The following is a 16,494-nucleotide window of genomic DNA, read 5'->3' on the forward strand; positions in this document are numbered from 1 at the left end:
GCGTCTCCCAGTAATGTTGTCACAGAGTTCTGGCGTCCCTGCTCCACTTCCGCTAGTAACACATTCTGGCCCGCCCCCTTGGTCTTTTTGCAGCACTCTCTCACTGACCGTGGCCCTCTGGGAACTTCCGGTTCCGGCCTCACAAGGAAGACGAAGGGCGGGGCTTAGCCTTTGTGCGCTTTTTCAATGAAGACAGATTTTTGGCGCGAAAAGATGGCGGACAATGGCGGAATTGGCGGGAAAAGGACTTTGGACCTGCAGTCTTCGGCTTTCAAGGCACACATCACCCAGGTAAGTGGGTCCTGCTCGTATCCTGTTCGTGATGCCAAAAAATCTGAGGTGTGCCGCCCCCGTGCCAGCAGCCTGGCTGCTCTGATCCAGATCCGCATTGGCTTGAGAGGTCTCCAGACCCGGGGGTCGTGCGGCCACTCAGAAAAAGGGGGATATTTACAGGGGGATTGAAAGTTCCTGATGCCACCCACGGTGTGTGGTAATGTAGGAGACCACTGCTGCTGTTGGGGGAGCCCGGTGGCGATGGTGTAGCAGCAGGATGTTTAACCCCTCCGTTGGTATGGGGTTTGTGCCCTGGGGCTCGTTGGGTGGTGGCGTTTGGGGTGCTGTTGGGTGGAGGAAAAGGGTTTTTCAGCGTACTCACTCAGTCCAGGAGTAATGACATCGACAGCTTGTAAACCAGAATTCTGAGCACCACTGCAGCCTGGAGGGAGCATGCTGGGATCCATGCCCTTGGTGTTGCTGTTAGCCTGTGGCCTTTTCCGTGGCACCTTTTCACTAGTTAGACCCTCAAGCTTGAAACTTTTCTGGTCCCGCTCAAACGTATGTGTTGTGAATGTCAGTTATGCTTTTTCTGCTGTGAAGCTCCCTCTTGTGGCCAGGAATGGTTTGGACAGAGACCAGGTGGGCTGGAGCAATGGGCATTTCCATTGCTAACTCTCTGCCTATTTAATCCTTGGTCTGCTGGCAGTCTGAGCCAGTTATCATTGTCCTGTACCTTCCCAGCCTTTTCATCTTGCTTCTGACCACATCTACCTCAGATAAGTGCTTCGTTCTTTCTTATGTTGTTTTTGTTCTTTTGTTCTTATCTGGGTTGTCAATTATTGTGGTTATTGTCAGTTTACTTGCATGCAGGAATCTTCCCTCTCTGTTCCTTAGCTGGGAAGCTCCCTACAGCTATGTTTGGAGTTTTGCTCCTAGAAGTCCATGTGTTTGTTGCTTCTTGAATTTGTAATGTTCCTTTTTTCTGTTCATTGGTTTGACAAGAGTGCCTGATATAGGACGGAGTGCAGATCGTGCGATCTGAGGACTTTTTTGTACTATCAGGTATTTGGGTTTTGTAGGGTTTTTCTCTGGCTACCATCAGCCCCTTTCCTATCCTTTCCTATTTAGTCAGTGGGGCCTCACCTTTGCTAATCCTATCATCCTTCTGTGTATTGTGTTTTCCTATATCACTGTAGTCTTTGAATGTGGGGGGCTTGCTCTACTTTTTGCGGTCTATTTCTGAGGCAGAGAGTTATTCATCCTTCCTTCCTTTAGGATAGCTAGTTCTCCTGCTGGGTTTGCGGTGCATAGGATGTTAGTTCACCCCTCAGCTACTTCTAGTGTTGATGGTTAGTGAGGGGATGGCGGCCAGATTAGTTGCCAATGCTCTTGTCACCTTTTTGCCAATGATCTATTGTGATCTTCCATGGTTCCGGATCATAACATGTATGGCTAACAAAGTGAGCTTGCTTTCAGGGTTCACGCGTAGGATTTCTTTAGGCTATGTGCGCATGTTGCATACTTCACTGCAGAAATTTCTGCAGCGATCTGAAGAGCATATGTGCGCTTTAAATCGCTGCAGAAATGTCCGTAGTGAAAAAAAAAAGCCGATTCCATGCGCTCTGCCTGCAGCTCCTGCCATAGACAGAGCAGGAGCTGCCAGCAAAGCGCACGGAAGAAGTGACATGTCACTTTTTAGAACGCAGCGCTTCGGCAGCAGCCGAAGCGCTGCGCTCTAAAACGCCACGTGCGCACGGCCCCTGCACAATCTCCATAGACTGTGCAGGGGACGCAGGACGCATGCAGTTACGCTGCGCTACAAAGCGCAGCGTAACTGCATGTATTTACGCAACGTGCGCACATAGCCTTAGACTGTATTTGGGAAAGTCCTATCACATCGGTGCGTTAGTACCCCGATTTTGGAGCGGGTTGGGGAAGACTCTTGATGTCTTCAAGCCTGTCGGGTAAATTACCGTGACGCGTGAAGCTACTTCCTGGCCTAGGGTCCACATACCCCGTTGTGCCCTGGCCCCTGCCCGATGATGGCTCAAGGCCGCCGGCTGCCCTCCTCGGCAGTCCGTGCCCCTTGACACAGTCCCCTGTGACCCGGGTTCCAGCTCCTACCAGGCTGAGACCAACGTCTGCCACCTAGTAAACTCCAGGAGCCCTGCTCCGGACCAGTGACCTCTCCCTCTCGGAGAGTCACTTTCTACCTCCTACTCCTTTCACTCCTGTTTCACTTTTTTTTGTCACTTTCTCACCTCTCCCACCCCCATGTGGGTGGCCCTATTCCCTTCAGGCTCCCCCAAAGGTGTGTCTGGTGCGTTCGGTGTAAAGTGTTCCTAGGATTTTGACTGGCTAAGCTGTTAGCAACACCAAAAGACCAGGATCTGTAACCAAGGAGGGTGGATACTGTGCAGAAGGGCAGATTGCACAATACCCTGTGACGACTTGATAGGCTAGGGCGTCACAGGACCACACTGTAGAAAGTCAGACAGTCGAAGGAGCAGTGGAGGAGTGAAGATCTGTGGTCTGAAGCTGGTGCAGCTCGGCCCAGGCACAAGTGAGAAGGGGTCCTAGAGCCCACGGGACAAGCGCCATACTCCCGTGGCCTTGTTTAACATATGACATATTGGAGTGTTGGGACTTGGCCGCACACAGGAATCCAGTCCCTAGACTAGAGGAGAAGAACCAATGTGCTCATCTAGTAAAACCGGAGGCTAAGGACACATCTAGTACCAAAGCCAATTCTGCACATGAATCCGCTGGAAGGTGACCACATAGGACCAAGGGATAGAGCTTCAAGCCACGCGACAGGGTCTGTGGACACCGGCTCAGGGCACTGAGTGCATAGGCGCGGGACAGGCGGGCGAGAAGTCAGTGCAGGAAAATGACAAGGGAAGGAAAAGGGAAGGGTGAACTGGTCTTGACCTCCGAACTACCCGGGATCGACTGGAGCCCATCACAGTGGAACCCAGCACTCCAAAGGCAGTCACTGACTAGTCGTCTTACCTTGGAACCAGCTACTGTGAGTAAAACCCTTGACACTGCATCCCTGTGTCGCTCCGTTATTCACCTGCGCCTCCGGCCCCGCACACCCATCATCACCTACTACTACTCCCAACCGCCACACCACAGGTGGCGTCACAAACTACTATCATCCCCTGTAAATATCCCCTTTCTATTAAACGACACTGAGCCTTGCCACCACGGCATCCCAGAAACAGATCCGCTGCCCGGTAACGAGTATCCCACGGCCCCGGTGCGGGCGTGTCAGCTGCTCTGAGGCAAGTTAGAATTCCATTCCTCATCTTTGAGGCTAACTACATTCTTAGGCGCTGACGAGGTGTCTAGGTAGAGTAGGCATGCTCCATCGCTACTTCTAGTTGTGTATATGTACTCAGGGGGTGCCGCCCGTTAGTTTCCAACCACTCTTGTGCTCTAGTTTTGGGATTTACCAAGTTTTTACTCCTGGACCCTTGGGGAAGCAGTTTATGGTTTTTAGGTGGCCTCAATCCCTGAATAGGGAAGGACGTTATTATTCAATGGGATATTTGCGGATATGTCAGCAGTCTCCCGACCATAACACTAATGCTTCCCTGTTCACTTGTTCTACTTTTTTTCAGAATCTGATCACTCCTATTCATTTGTATCCATATCTTCCATGCACCCAATAGTACTTGGTAACTGTACTTAGAGTCTGTCTGATGACTGGCTCGTGCAGTTTTATACAGTCATATAAAAAAGTTTGGGCACCCCTATTAATGTTAACCTTTTTTCTTTATAACAATTTGGGTTTTTGCAACAGCTATTTCAGTTTCATATATCTAATAACTGATGGACTGAGTAATATTTCTGGATTGAAATGAGGTTTATTGTACTAACAAAAAATGTGCAATCCGCATTTAAACAAAATTTGACCGGTGCAAAAGTATGGGCACCCTTATCAATTTCTTGATTTGAACACTCCTAACTACTTTTTACTGACTTACTAAAGCACTAAATTGGTTTTGTAACCTCATTGAGCTTTGAACTTCATAGGCAGGTGTATCCAATCATGAGAAAAGGTATTTAAGGTGGCCACTTGCAAGTTGTTCTCCTACTTGAATCTCCTATGAAGAGTGGCATCATTGGCTCCTCAAAACAACTCTCAAATGATCTGAAAACAAATATTATTCAAGATAGTTGTTCAGGGGAAGGATACAAAAAGTTGTCTCAGAGATTTAAACTGTCAGTTTCCACTGTGAGGAACATAGTAAGGAAATGGAAGAACACAGGTACAGTTCTTGTTAAGCCCAGAAGTGTCAGGCCAAGAAAAATATCAGAAAGGCAGAGAAGAAGAATGGTGATAACAGTCAAGGACAATCCACAGACCACCTCCAAAGACCTGCAGCATCATCTTGCTGCAGATGGTGTCAATGTGCATCGTTCAACAATACAGCGCACGTTGCACAAGGAGAAGCTGTATGGGAGAGTGATGCGAAAGAAGCCGTTTCTGCAAGCACGCCACAAATAGAGTCACCTGAGGTATACAAAAGCACATTTGGACAAGCCAGTTACATTTTGGAAGAAGGTCCTGTAAACTGATGAAACAAAGATTGAGTTGTTTGGTCATACAAAAAGGTGTTATGCATGGAGGCAAAAAAAACCCACAGCATTCCAAGAAAAGCACTTGCTACCCACAGTAAAATTTGGTGGAGGTTCCATCATGCTTTGGGGCTGTGTGGCCAATGCCGGCACTGGGAATCTTGTTAAAGTTGAGGGTCGCATGGATTCAACTCAGTATCAGCAGATTCTTGACAATAATGTGCAAGAATCAGTGACGAAGTTGAAGTTACACAGGGGATGGATATTTCAGCAAGACAATGATCCAAAACACCGCTCCAAATCTACTCAGGCATTCATGCAGAGGAACAATTACAATGTTCTGGAATGGCCATCCCAGTCCCCAGACCTGAATATCATTGAAAATCTGTGGGATTTGAAGCAAGCTGTCCATGCTTGGCGACCATCAAATTTAACTGAACTGGAAATGTTTTGTAAACAGGAATGGTCAAATATACCTTCATCCAGGATCCAGGAACTCATTAAAAGCTACAGGAAGCGACTAGAGGCTGGTATTTTTGCAAAAGGAGGATCTACAAAATATTAATGTCACTTTTATGTTGAGGTGCCCATACTTTTGCACCGGTCAAATTTTGTTTAAATGCAGATTGCACATTTTCTGTTAGTACAATAAACCTCATTTCAATCCAGAAATATTACTCAGTCCATCAGTTATTAGACATACAAAACTGAAATAGCTGTTGCAAAAACCCAAATTGTTATAAAGAAAAAATGTTAACATTAATAGGGGTGCCCAAACTTTTTCATATGACTGTATTATAAGTCCAAAAGGCACTGTAGTCAAGCATAAAGATAAAACTTTTTATTACTTTATTTCTAACCTAATATATAAAGCTGAGTGTGTGCATGTCCGCTAAAGGAATCCACACCGTCGCATTTAGAATCACAAATGTTTTCACAGCCGCCTCATGTGACTCAGGGAATGTCATAAACTATGTTTTGAGGGGAAAATTTAACCCCGCGCTTTAGTTATTCGCCAAAAAACCTGCTTACATTCAAGTAAATGGAACTGGGAGCTACAGGTTGTTAATAGGAGCTCTGTTTGGTTGCAATAGGCAACGAAGGACATTCTTAGTATAAAAAGCTCATGTGTGAGGTAATATGATTTCGGTGGAGAGACTGACACAGACAGAGAGACTACTGGAGATGGGGAGACAGAAGGCGCAATAGAGTCTTACCCGGTATTTATCGTTAGGAGAAAAGAGAGATACACTCACCTGATCGGGTTGTGCCAGTCACAACTCCTTAGCAAGCATGTGAGTGTCCGCGTGGTCCAAGCAGCGGCCCCGTGTAAAACGTGGTAAAATATATCATATAAGAAAAAGGGTATATGCCGCGCTAAAAAAAACACTGATGTCAGGATAATGAAGCAATCTCTTTTTTATTTCAGCAATCCAACGCGTTTCAGAGACAAGGACCGTCTCCTTCTTCAGTGAAAAAAGAAATCAACTGATGATGATTTCTTTTTTCCCTGAAGAAGGAGACGGTCCTTGTCTCTGAAATGCGTTGGATTGCTGAAATAAAAAAGAGATTGCTTCATTATCCTCCTGACATCAGTGTTTTTTTAGCGCGGCATATACCCGTTTTCTTATATGATATATTTTACCACAGACAGAGAGAGACACAGACAGAGTGGCAGAGACAGAGACACTTAGTTACTATTCTGGGCAACGTCGGGTACTTCAGCTAGTGTAAAGTAAAATCCAAAGTGCAAATATCCAGATAAAGTGAAGCTTACATGTTTCAACTAGATTCAAATGTAAATCCCTATTTATTATAATGATGGCTGGACCAGACCTGACAAGCACTTTTTACCTATTGCTTCCCCTCATTTCCTGATAGAGGGTAAGCTTATGAACAGGGCCCTTACGCCTCCTCTGTTACTTTGTAATGTCTTTATTGTCTGTACATGTCCCCGCTTAATTGTGAAGTTCTGTGGAATATGTTGGCGCTATGTAAATAAAATTCTTCTTCTTCTTCTTCATATTATTATTATTATTATTATTATATAAGGTGATATTTTTTCACTTGGTTACTAGTTTTTCATTTCATAGTATTTCCTATGGTAAATTTGATACATGGTTGTTTAAAATGTTATATATTTCATTTTAATGTCCAGTAGATGGTGCTGCAACTCAATAATTACAAGTAAAAGGATGCTATGCCAACCAGGGCAAGTAAATGCAAGAACACAAACTGATGTAATAAAGGTAAAAATAACAAAATTATGTTTTCCAATTGAATAAAATGGGTTATCCAGTAATAAAATAAATATAGCTGCATTTTATTTTCAGAAACAGTACTACACTTGTTCACAGGCTTTGGTTGGTTTTGCTCCATTTATTTCAATTAAGCCATCCTAGTTTATGCTCACATCATACAAATGTATTTGTAGCCTGTGTGCAGTTCATGTATCCAACAAACAGCACACGGACAGCACACAGACTAATTGTAGATTATGTGCTGGTACATATAGACGATCTTCCACACAGACCTTGGGTCCGCTTGGAAAAAAATCTGAGCATTCTCTAGAATTATGTGATTTATTAATAAGAATAGTAACTGCAAACAGTAAGCAGCTTCTGCACCCAACCCACGTTAACCCCTTCACAACAAATGATGTACTGGTCGTGAACCTGTAGTGATCACCGCACATGGCTGCTGATTTGATCAGCAGACATGTGGGGCTAACAGGTGTGGGTAGATCCGCAATCCACTCGTGCCTATTTGCCACTTAGATCGCACTGTCAAAATGTGATTGCGCAATTTAAATGGTTGTGGCGGGGATCACACCATTCTCCGCCGCCATTGGCAGCCCTGTGACATGATCACGGGTTGACGATGGTTGTCATGGTAGCTTGGGATCATCTGATGACCCTTGATGCGACCATGACGTAGTTCTTGTAAGAGCCGACAGCGCGGTGGCTCATAGAGGAACACAGCATTTATTCTGATCAGAGTTCTGCAGCTCTGATCAACAGAAATGCACAAGCAATCAGACTGCTGATCCATAAAGTCCCCCTAGTGAAATAGTTGTAAAAAATGGAAAAAAATGTCATAAAAAAACCCTAAACGTTCAAATCCCCCCATTAGAACCTTAGAAAATTAAAGAATAAAAAAATAAGATATACACAGATTTGGCATCGCCGCTTTCAGAAACGCCCGATCAAAATATAAAATCAAATAATATAATTGGTAAATGGCGTATCGTGAAAACATTTCCAAATGACAAAATTACGTTTTTTTGGTCGCTGCTACATTGTACTATAATGCACAGGCAATTAAAACAGCGCATCTACAGAAAAGCCATCATTAACCCCTTCAGCCCCCAGCCTGTTTTCACCTTAAAGACCCGGCCATTTTTTGCAATTTTGACCAGTGTCACTTTGACAGGTTATAACTCTGGAACACTTCAACGGATCCTGGCGATTCTGAGATTGTTTTTTCGTGACATATTGTACTTCATGTCAGTGGTAAATTTAGGCCGATATGTTTTGCGTTTATTTGTGAAAATTTCGGAAATTTGGCGAAAATTTTGAAAATTTTGGAATTTTCAAAATTTGAAATTTTATGCCCATAAATCTGAGAGATATGTCACACAAAATAGTTTCTAAATAACATTTCCCACATGTCTACTTTACACCAGCGCAATTTTTGAAAAAAAAAAAAATTCCGTTAGGAAGTTAGAAGGGTTCAAAGTTCATCACCAATTTCTCATTTTTCCAACAAAATTTACAAAAAAAAATTTTTTAGGTACCACATCACATTTGGAGTGATTTGAGAAACCTAGGCGACAGAAAATACCCAAAAGTGACCCAATTCTAAAATCTGCACCCCTCACTCTGCTCAAAACCACATCCAAGAAGTTTATTAACCCTTTAGGAGCTTCACAGCAACCAAAGCAATGTAGACGAAAAAATGAAAATTTTACTTTTTTAACACAAAAATGTTACTTTAGCCATAAAAATTAGTATTTTCACAAGGGTATCAGGAAAAAATGTATCATAAAATGTATCGTGCATTTTCTCCTGAGTACGCAGATACCCCATATGTGGTGGAAATCAAATGTTTGGGCACACAGCAGGACTCGGAAGACAAGGAGCGCCATTTGAATTTTTGAGTGCCAAATTAGCTGCACTCATTAGCGGACACCATGTCGGGTTTGAAGACTCCCTGAGGTGCCTAAACAATGGAGTTCCCCCACAAATGACCCCATTTTGGAAACTAGAGCCCTCAAATATTTTTTCTAGATGTTTGATGTGCACTTTGAACCCCTGGGGGCTTCACAGAAGTTGATAACGTTGAGCCGTGAAAAGAAAAATACATTTTTTTACCACAAAACTGTTGCTTCAACCAGGTAGCTTTTTTTATCACAAGGGTATCAGGAAAAAATGCACCATAAAATGTATTGTGCATTTTCTCCTGAGTACGCAGATACCCCATATGTGGTGGTAATCAAATGTTTGGGCACACAGCAGGACTCGGAAGGCAAGGAGCGCCATTTGAATTTTTGAGTGCAAAATTAGCTGCACTCATTAGCGGACGCCATGTCGGGTTTGAAGACTCCCCGAGGTGCCTAAACAATTGAGCTCCCCCATAAGTGACCCCATTTTGGAAACTAGAGCCCTCAAATATTTTTTCTAGATGTTTGATGTGCACTTTGAACCCCTGGGGGCTTCACAGAAGTTTATAACGTTGAGCCGTGAAAAGAAAAAAAAAAATTTTTTACCACAAAACTGTTGCTTCAACCAGGTAGTTTTTTTTATCACAAGGGTATCAGGAAAAAATGCACCATAAAATGTATTGTGCATTTTCTCCTGAGTACGCAGATACCTCATATGTGGTGGAAATCAAATGTTTGGGCGCACGGCAGGACTCGGAAGGCAAGGAGCGCCATTTCACAGCAAAATTGGTTGGAATTATTAGCGGACGCCATGTTGCGTTTGGAGACCCCCCTGAAGTGCCTAAACAATGGAGCTCCCCCACAATTGACCCCATTTTGGAAACTAGACCCCTCATGGAATTTATCTAGCTGTTTAGTGAGCACTTTGAACCCCTGGAGGCTTCACAAACGTTTGTAATGTTCAGCGGTGAAAATATTTTATTCTTTTTTTTACCACAAAATAGTTTTTTCAAACAGGTAGCTTTTTTTTCCACAAGGGTATCAGGAAAAAATGCACCATAAAATGTATTGTGCAATTTCTCCTGAGTACGACGATACCTCATATGTGGTGGAAATCAATTGTTTGGGCGTACGGCAGGGCTCAGAAGAGAAGGAGCGCCATTTCACAGTAAAATTGATTGGAATTATTAGCAGACGCCATGTTTCATTTGGAGACCCCCTGAGGTGCCTAAACAATGGAGCTCCCCCACATGTGATCCCATTTTGGAAACTAGACCCCCCCATACAAAAAAAATTAGTTTGGCGAAATAAAAATTACAGACATCAGTAAAAAAAAAAAAAAATGAGCGCCTGCCACTAAGACCAGTGCCAAACGTGAGAGCAATGCACGAGTCTCGCATCGCATCATCCACTACAGTCTGGAAGCGAGCAACTGCGCTGGATAATGCGATGCGAGAGGGCGGGGCGGCAGATGAGAAAGGGCGCAGCGGATGGAAGATGGGAAAGGGCGCAGCGGATGGATGGGAAATGGCGCAGCGGATGGAGGAGCGGCAGAGGATGGGAAAGGGCGCAGCGGATGGATGATGGGAAATGGCGCAGCGGATGGATGGGAAATGGCGCAGCGGATGGAGGAGCGGCAGAGGATGGGGGGGGGGAGGTGAGATGGGGATACCTACCTTACAGGATGGATCTAGGCAGCAGGATCACAGCAGACAGAAGAGGCAGCAGATGAAGGAGGCAACAGATCGAGGAGGGTGAGAGGGGGCAGTAGATGGAAAATGGGAGAGAGCAGGCAGCAGATCGGGGAGGGGGGCAGAGTCTGATGGGAGAGAGAGATGGCACATAGAGGAGGGGAGGCCCCGGGGGGAGGGTGGCTTGCAGCACATGTAGGGGGAGGGTGGCTTGCAGCACATGTGGGGGGAGGGTGGCTTGCAGCACATGTGGGGGGTGGCTGGCTTGCAGCACATGTGGGGGGTGGCTGGCTTGCAGCACATGTGGGGGGAGGGTGGCTTGCAGCACATGTGCTGCAAGTCAGCCACCCTCCCCCCACATGTGCTGCAAGCCAGCCACCCTCCCCCCACATGTGCTGCAAGCCAGCCACCCTCCCCCCACATGTGCTGCAAGCCACCCTCCCCCCACGTGGGGGGAGGGTGGCTTGCAGCACATGGAGGGATAGGAGGTGTGGCGATGGAGAAGGGGCAGCCGATGAAGGAGGAGGAGGCGGCGGCCGCCGATCGGGAACAGTGGGGGCCGATTCGGGGGCAGCAGCGGCTGAAAAAGGTGGGTGCGACGGCGGCGGGGACAGTGGCGAGCATGGCGGCGGGGACAGCGGTGGATCGGGAGCGGCGGCGGGGACAGCGGTGGAGCGGGTGCATGGCGCCGGGGACAGCGGTGGATCGGGAGCGGCGGCGGGGACAGCGGTGGAGCGGGAGCATGGCGCCGGGGACAGCGGTGGATCGGGAGCGGCGGCAGAGACAGCGGTGGAGCGGGAGCATGGCGCCGGGGACAACGGTGGATCGGGAGCATGGCGCCGGGGACAGCGGTGGATCGGGAGCGGCGGCAGAGACAGCGGTGGAGCGGGAGCATGGCGCCGGGGACAACGGTGGATCGGGAGCGTGGCGCCGGGGACAGCGGTGGATCGGGAGCATGGCGCCGGGGACAGCAGTGCATCGGGAGCATGGCACCGGGGACAGCGGTGGATCGGGAGCGGCGGCGGAGACAGCAGTGGAGCGGGAGCATGGCGCCGGGGACAGCGGTGGATCGGGAGCGGCGGCGGAGACAGCGGTGGAGCGGGAGCATGGCGCCGGGGACAGCGGTGGATCGGGAGCGGCGGCGGAGACAGCGGTGGAGCGGGAGCATGGCGCCGAGGACAACGGTGGATCGGGAGCGTGGCGCCGGGGACAACGGTGGATCGGGAGCATGGCGCCGGGGACAGCGGTGCATCGAGAGCATGGCGCCGGGGACAGCAGTGCATCGGGAGCAGTGGCGGGGACAGCGGTGCATCGGGAGCAGCGTCGGGGACAGCGGTGCATCGGGAGCAGCGGCGGGGACAGCGGTGCATCGGGAGCAGCGGCGGGGACAGCGGTGCATCGGGAGCAGCGGCGGGGACAGCGGTGCATCGGGAGCAGCGGCGGGGACAGCGGTGCATCGGGAGCAGCGGCGGGGACAGCGGTGCATCGGGAGCAGCGGCGGGGACAGCGGTGCATCGGGAGCAGCGGCGGGGACAGCGGTGGAGCGGGAGCATGGCGCCGGGGACAGCGGTGGATCAGGAGCGTGGCGCCGGGGACAGCGGTGGATCGGGAGCAGCGGCGGGGACAGCGGTGGATCGGGAGCAGCGGCGGGGCGATCGGAGACAGCGGCGGGGACAGCGGTGGATCGGGAGCAGCGGCGGGGCGATCGGGAACAGGGGCGGGCGGTGGGGACAGCAACTTACCGCTCTCCTCGGCTTCCAGGGACGGTCACAGGCCGCAGATCCACATTGATTGGAGAGAGCGGTCACAAGACCGGTCTCTCCAATCAGAGCTGGGGGCGGGTGAAGCATCGATCACCCAGCTCCAGCCAATGGCCAGTGCTACAGCAGCACTGATCAGGGCTGGATTTCAATGTTCCAGCCATTTTCAATGGCTGGAACATTACAGTGGCTGTAATTGGCTGAGTGGCGTTCGTCAGCCAATCACAGCCTCTGTAGGTTCGGGGAGGAGGCACCACCCCTCCTGAGGTCAGGCAGAGGTCCCCTCCTTCCCGAATCTACCGTTTAATTAAACAAATTTCACCATGACGTACTGAGTACGTCATGGGTCGTTTAGCACCATGTCACCATGACGTACTCAGTACGTCAAAGGTCGTTAAGGGGTTAAGCCCCAGAAGCTGAAAAATTAAAACGCTACAGGCCACTTTAGACACAGAGATAAATCTTTGACAGATCTGTGGTTGCAGTGAAATCATGGACATATTGTTCCATTTGTACACAGCCACAAACCTGGCACTGATTGTCCACAATTTCACTGCAACCACAGATCTGCCAAAGATTTATCTCTATGTGTAAAGTGGCCTTACCAGTCACAGAAAATGGAGCCAAAAGCGCAGTTCTTTTTTGGACAAACTTCTGAATTTTTTTTTCACCCCTTAGATAAAAGTAAAAATATACATGTTTGGTATTTATGAACTCGTACCGACATCAGGCATCATACTAACACATCAGGTTTACCATATGCAGTAGTGAACACAGTGAATAAGATGCCTCCAAAGCCATCATGGAATTGCACTTTTTTTGCAATTTCACCGTACTTGGAATTTTTTTTTCAAGTTTTCCACACCATGCACAAAAAGAGTCCGTGATTTGTTTGCTGCAAGGCTCTTATAGCCCTCAGTCAAAAGATCACTCTCAGTTTTACAGAATTCAGGAATCAGTCCTTATACTGGATGCCTTCTCCTCAGGGGTCTGTAAAAAGTCCCTTCTTCGCCTGGAAAGCATCCACCTCCTTCCCTCTCATGGAATTAGTCTTCTTTACTTCTATCAGTTCAGGCCGATTGGCCTGATCAGCATCCGACCTCCACCTCAGCTAGTATAGCTCTCCACAAAACCTTCAGCTCTCTGCAATACTCCAGAATGCTCTTGTCTGCAGTTTCCCGGGCTTTTTTTTTTCTGAAAGTCTCCTTTCTCACTCCCTGGCCCTCACCACTTTCAAGAAGGAAACCTCTGGGTCCTAGTGCTCTCACAGTTCTTTTCACACATAGTGTCACTCATAGGAAGCGTAAACATGTCAATACTTACAGTACTTTGCACACTGTTAGGGTATGTGCATCTGTGGCCTGCTTAGCGTAGAAGTGTAGTAAGGAAAATATGTGAGATTGCTCTTACAGGTTAAGAATCTGCCTTGTATATATTGTGGTACCTGGTTTTCCTTAAATGGTTCATATAATGGAAAGGTATAACCTTTTTTGAATGCAATGGGACATGTGATAATATCGTTGTAGTGGGGAGAACTCCCAGGGGAAAGAGGTAAATCTATGCACATAGGCCTGTGGAAGAGGCAGGGTCCTGTTCTGCATTGGTGGCTGGCAGGACTAATCAGCAAAACTGTTTTCAGCTGTGCTAACATACTTGCACAAGGGTTTTCAAGGGATTTTTAAACATCCATTAGCCTTCTAACACAGTTAGCAAAGATAATGTTCCATTAGAACACTGGAGTAGTGGTTGTTGGAAATGAGCCTCTATACATCTATGTAGATATTGCATTAGAAAGCAGACGTTTGAAGCTAGAACAGTAATTTACTACATTAATAATGTATAGAGTGAATTTCTGTTTAATGTTAACTTCATTGAAATAAAAATGTGCTTTCCTTTCAAAAATAAGGAAATATCTAAGTGACCCTAAACTTTTGAACTGTAGTGTACGTAAACACACAGGCATGAACACACATGAAGACATGCACCCAGACATGAAGACAGATAAACATATGTAGACACAGAAATGCGCTCATACACATATGTACGCTTACATACAGAGACACGCAGACAAATGTACAGACATGCTGACACACACAAGCACACGTACACATTTGCAGACACATAGACACGCAACAACGCAGAAAATTGTACACACATGCAGACAGGTGCACGTAGACAGACACATGCACATTTTCACACAGGCACGCACACATACTGTATATAACCACGCAGACAGACGCAGGCACACTTAAACACGAACATGTATGCACACAAACACATTCACACATATGAAGACATCCAGACAGGCAAACACATGCACAGACACACACACATATGTAGACACATGCACGCACTCATGCACAGACACGAACACATACATAGACACACAGGCACAAACCTGCACACACGGTATGTGGTGTATGTATGTGGTGAATGTGTATGGGGACACATACGTAGGTACATACATGCACAAAGAACACAAATACAGGCACAAATACATAGATACATAGGCATATACTGTACATACACACACACACGTACACAGATATATACTCATTTATACAAACAGACATATAAATATACACAAACATACACACGTATTAGGGAAGCTTTTACCTTCCCCCGGCTTGTCTCCAGTCCAACCTGCAGGCTCCATTATAGATCCTCCCCGGCCGGAAGCTTCAGTCCAGGGTGCACTGTGTGACATCACAGTAAGCAGACACGGCACTGTAACACTACCAGGGCAGCACACGAACAATTGCAGGCACAGTGCATCCCTGGCCAACATAGACACAGGTGGCCCCAGCACAGCCACTGGTGGAGCTGCCTGGGCCCCCCCTGCCGTAACCCAGCCTGGGGCCCCCTGCCCTAGCTCAGCCCACGGATAGTCGGATAGTAGCCTACACTGCATACTCACCTTTCCTCGGTCCCCTCCCCACTCTTGTGCCTGGTTCGCTCGCTGTCTGATCTCTGCACAATGATGAGAGGGCACGCTGTGCTCTTTCTCATCATTGCTTTCAAATCTATGGACAGCTTCAATGTTGATACATTTGAAAGTGTGATCCTGGGTGGGGGGCCCAATGCCAAAGTTGATACTGCAGGCCATTCCAGCTCACAGGCCCCATAGCAGTGGCGTGGCCTGCTCTATTGACAGTTAGCTACTGACTACACCACTGAGCAACCAGCTCTGTCCTCACCCATTGTACTCTCACCGATTCCCTGTAGACTGGGAGCCCGCGCGTGCAGGGTCCTCTCTCCTTCTGTATCAGTCTGTTTTTGTAATGTTCATGATTGTTGTACTTGTTTGTTATGTATACCTTTTTCACTTGTAAAGTGCCGTGGAATAAATGGCACTATAATAATAAATAATAACTTCAGAGTAATCTCACACTATAAGCAACCACATAACAATACCAGACCAATAAGTGACTGGTGCGGCACTAAGAGCTCAACTTTTTTTTCTGCCCAACACAGCGAATATGCGTATTATGTGTTGTGGACACAAGATCCCCACTACCTCTTATAGAATTTACTCCATTTCACCCTTGAACAGCAACAAAAAAGCAACAGAAATACTATCCTCCAAGTTACCTTCACCAAGTTGCAACAGGGAACAGAATATCCTCGCTTATTCTCCAAACTCTCCATAAACTTTCCTATTTTCTCCTTTTCCATGATTTCTAGATTGTCAGTCATCATTTTTCACTGACTCTAGTGTACCGCCCCCACATCAGCAGCTGGGGCTGCTCGGATTCGGACCCGCGGTGGATCGAGGGGCGTCTGGACCCGCGGGTCGTGCGGCCACTCAAATAAAAGGGGGTGGAATATTTACAGGGGATGGTGTATTGAATAGTTCGTGACGCCACCCATGGTGTGTGGTAAGGTGGAGTACCACCGCTGCAGCTGGGAGTACCCGGTGGCGATGTAGTGGGCAGCCAGGTGTTTAACCCCTCCACTAGTAGGGGGGATGCCCCGGGACTTGGTGATGGTGACAGGACATGCCGTTGGGGAGGTAGGG

Source organism: Anomaloglossus baeobatrachus, chromosome 7, assembly GCF_048569485.1.
Source record: "Anomaloglossus baeobatrachus isolate aAnoBae1 chromosome 7, aAnoBae1.hap1, whole genome shotgun sequence".
Classification (NCBI taxonomy): Eukaryota; Metazoa; Chordata; class Amphibia; order Anura; family Aromobatidae; genus Anomaloglossus; species Anomaloglossus baeobatrachus.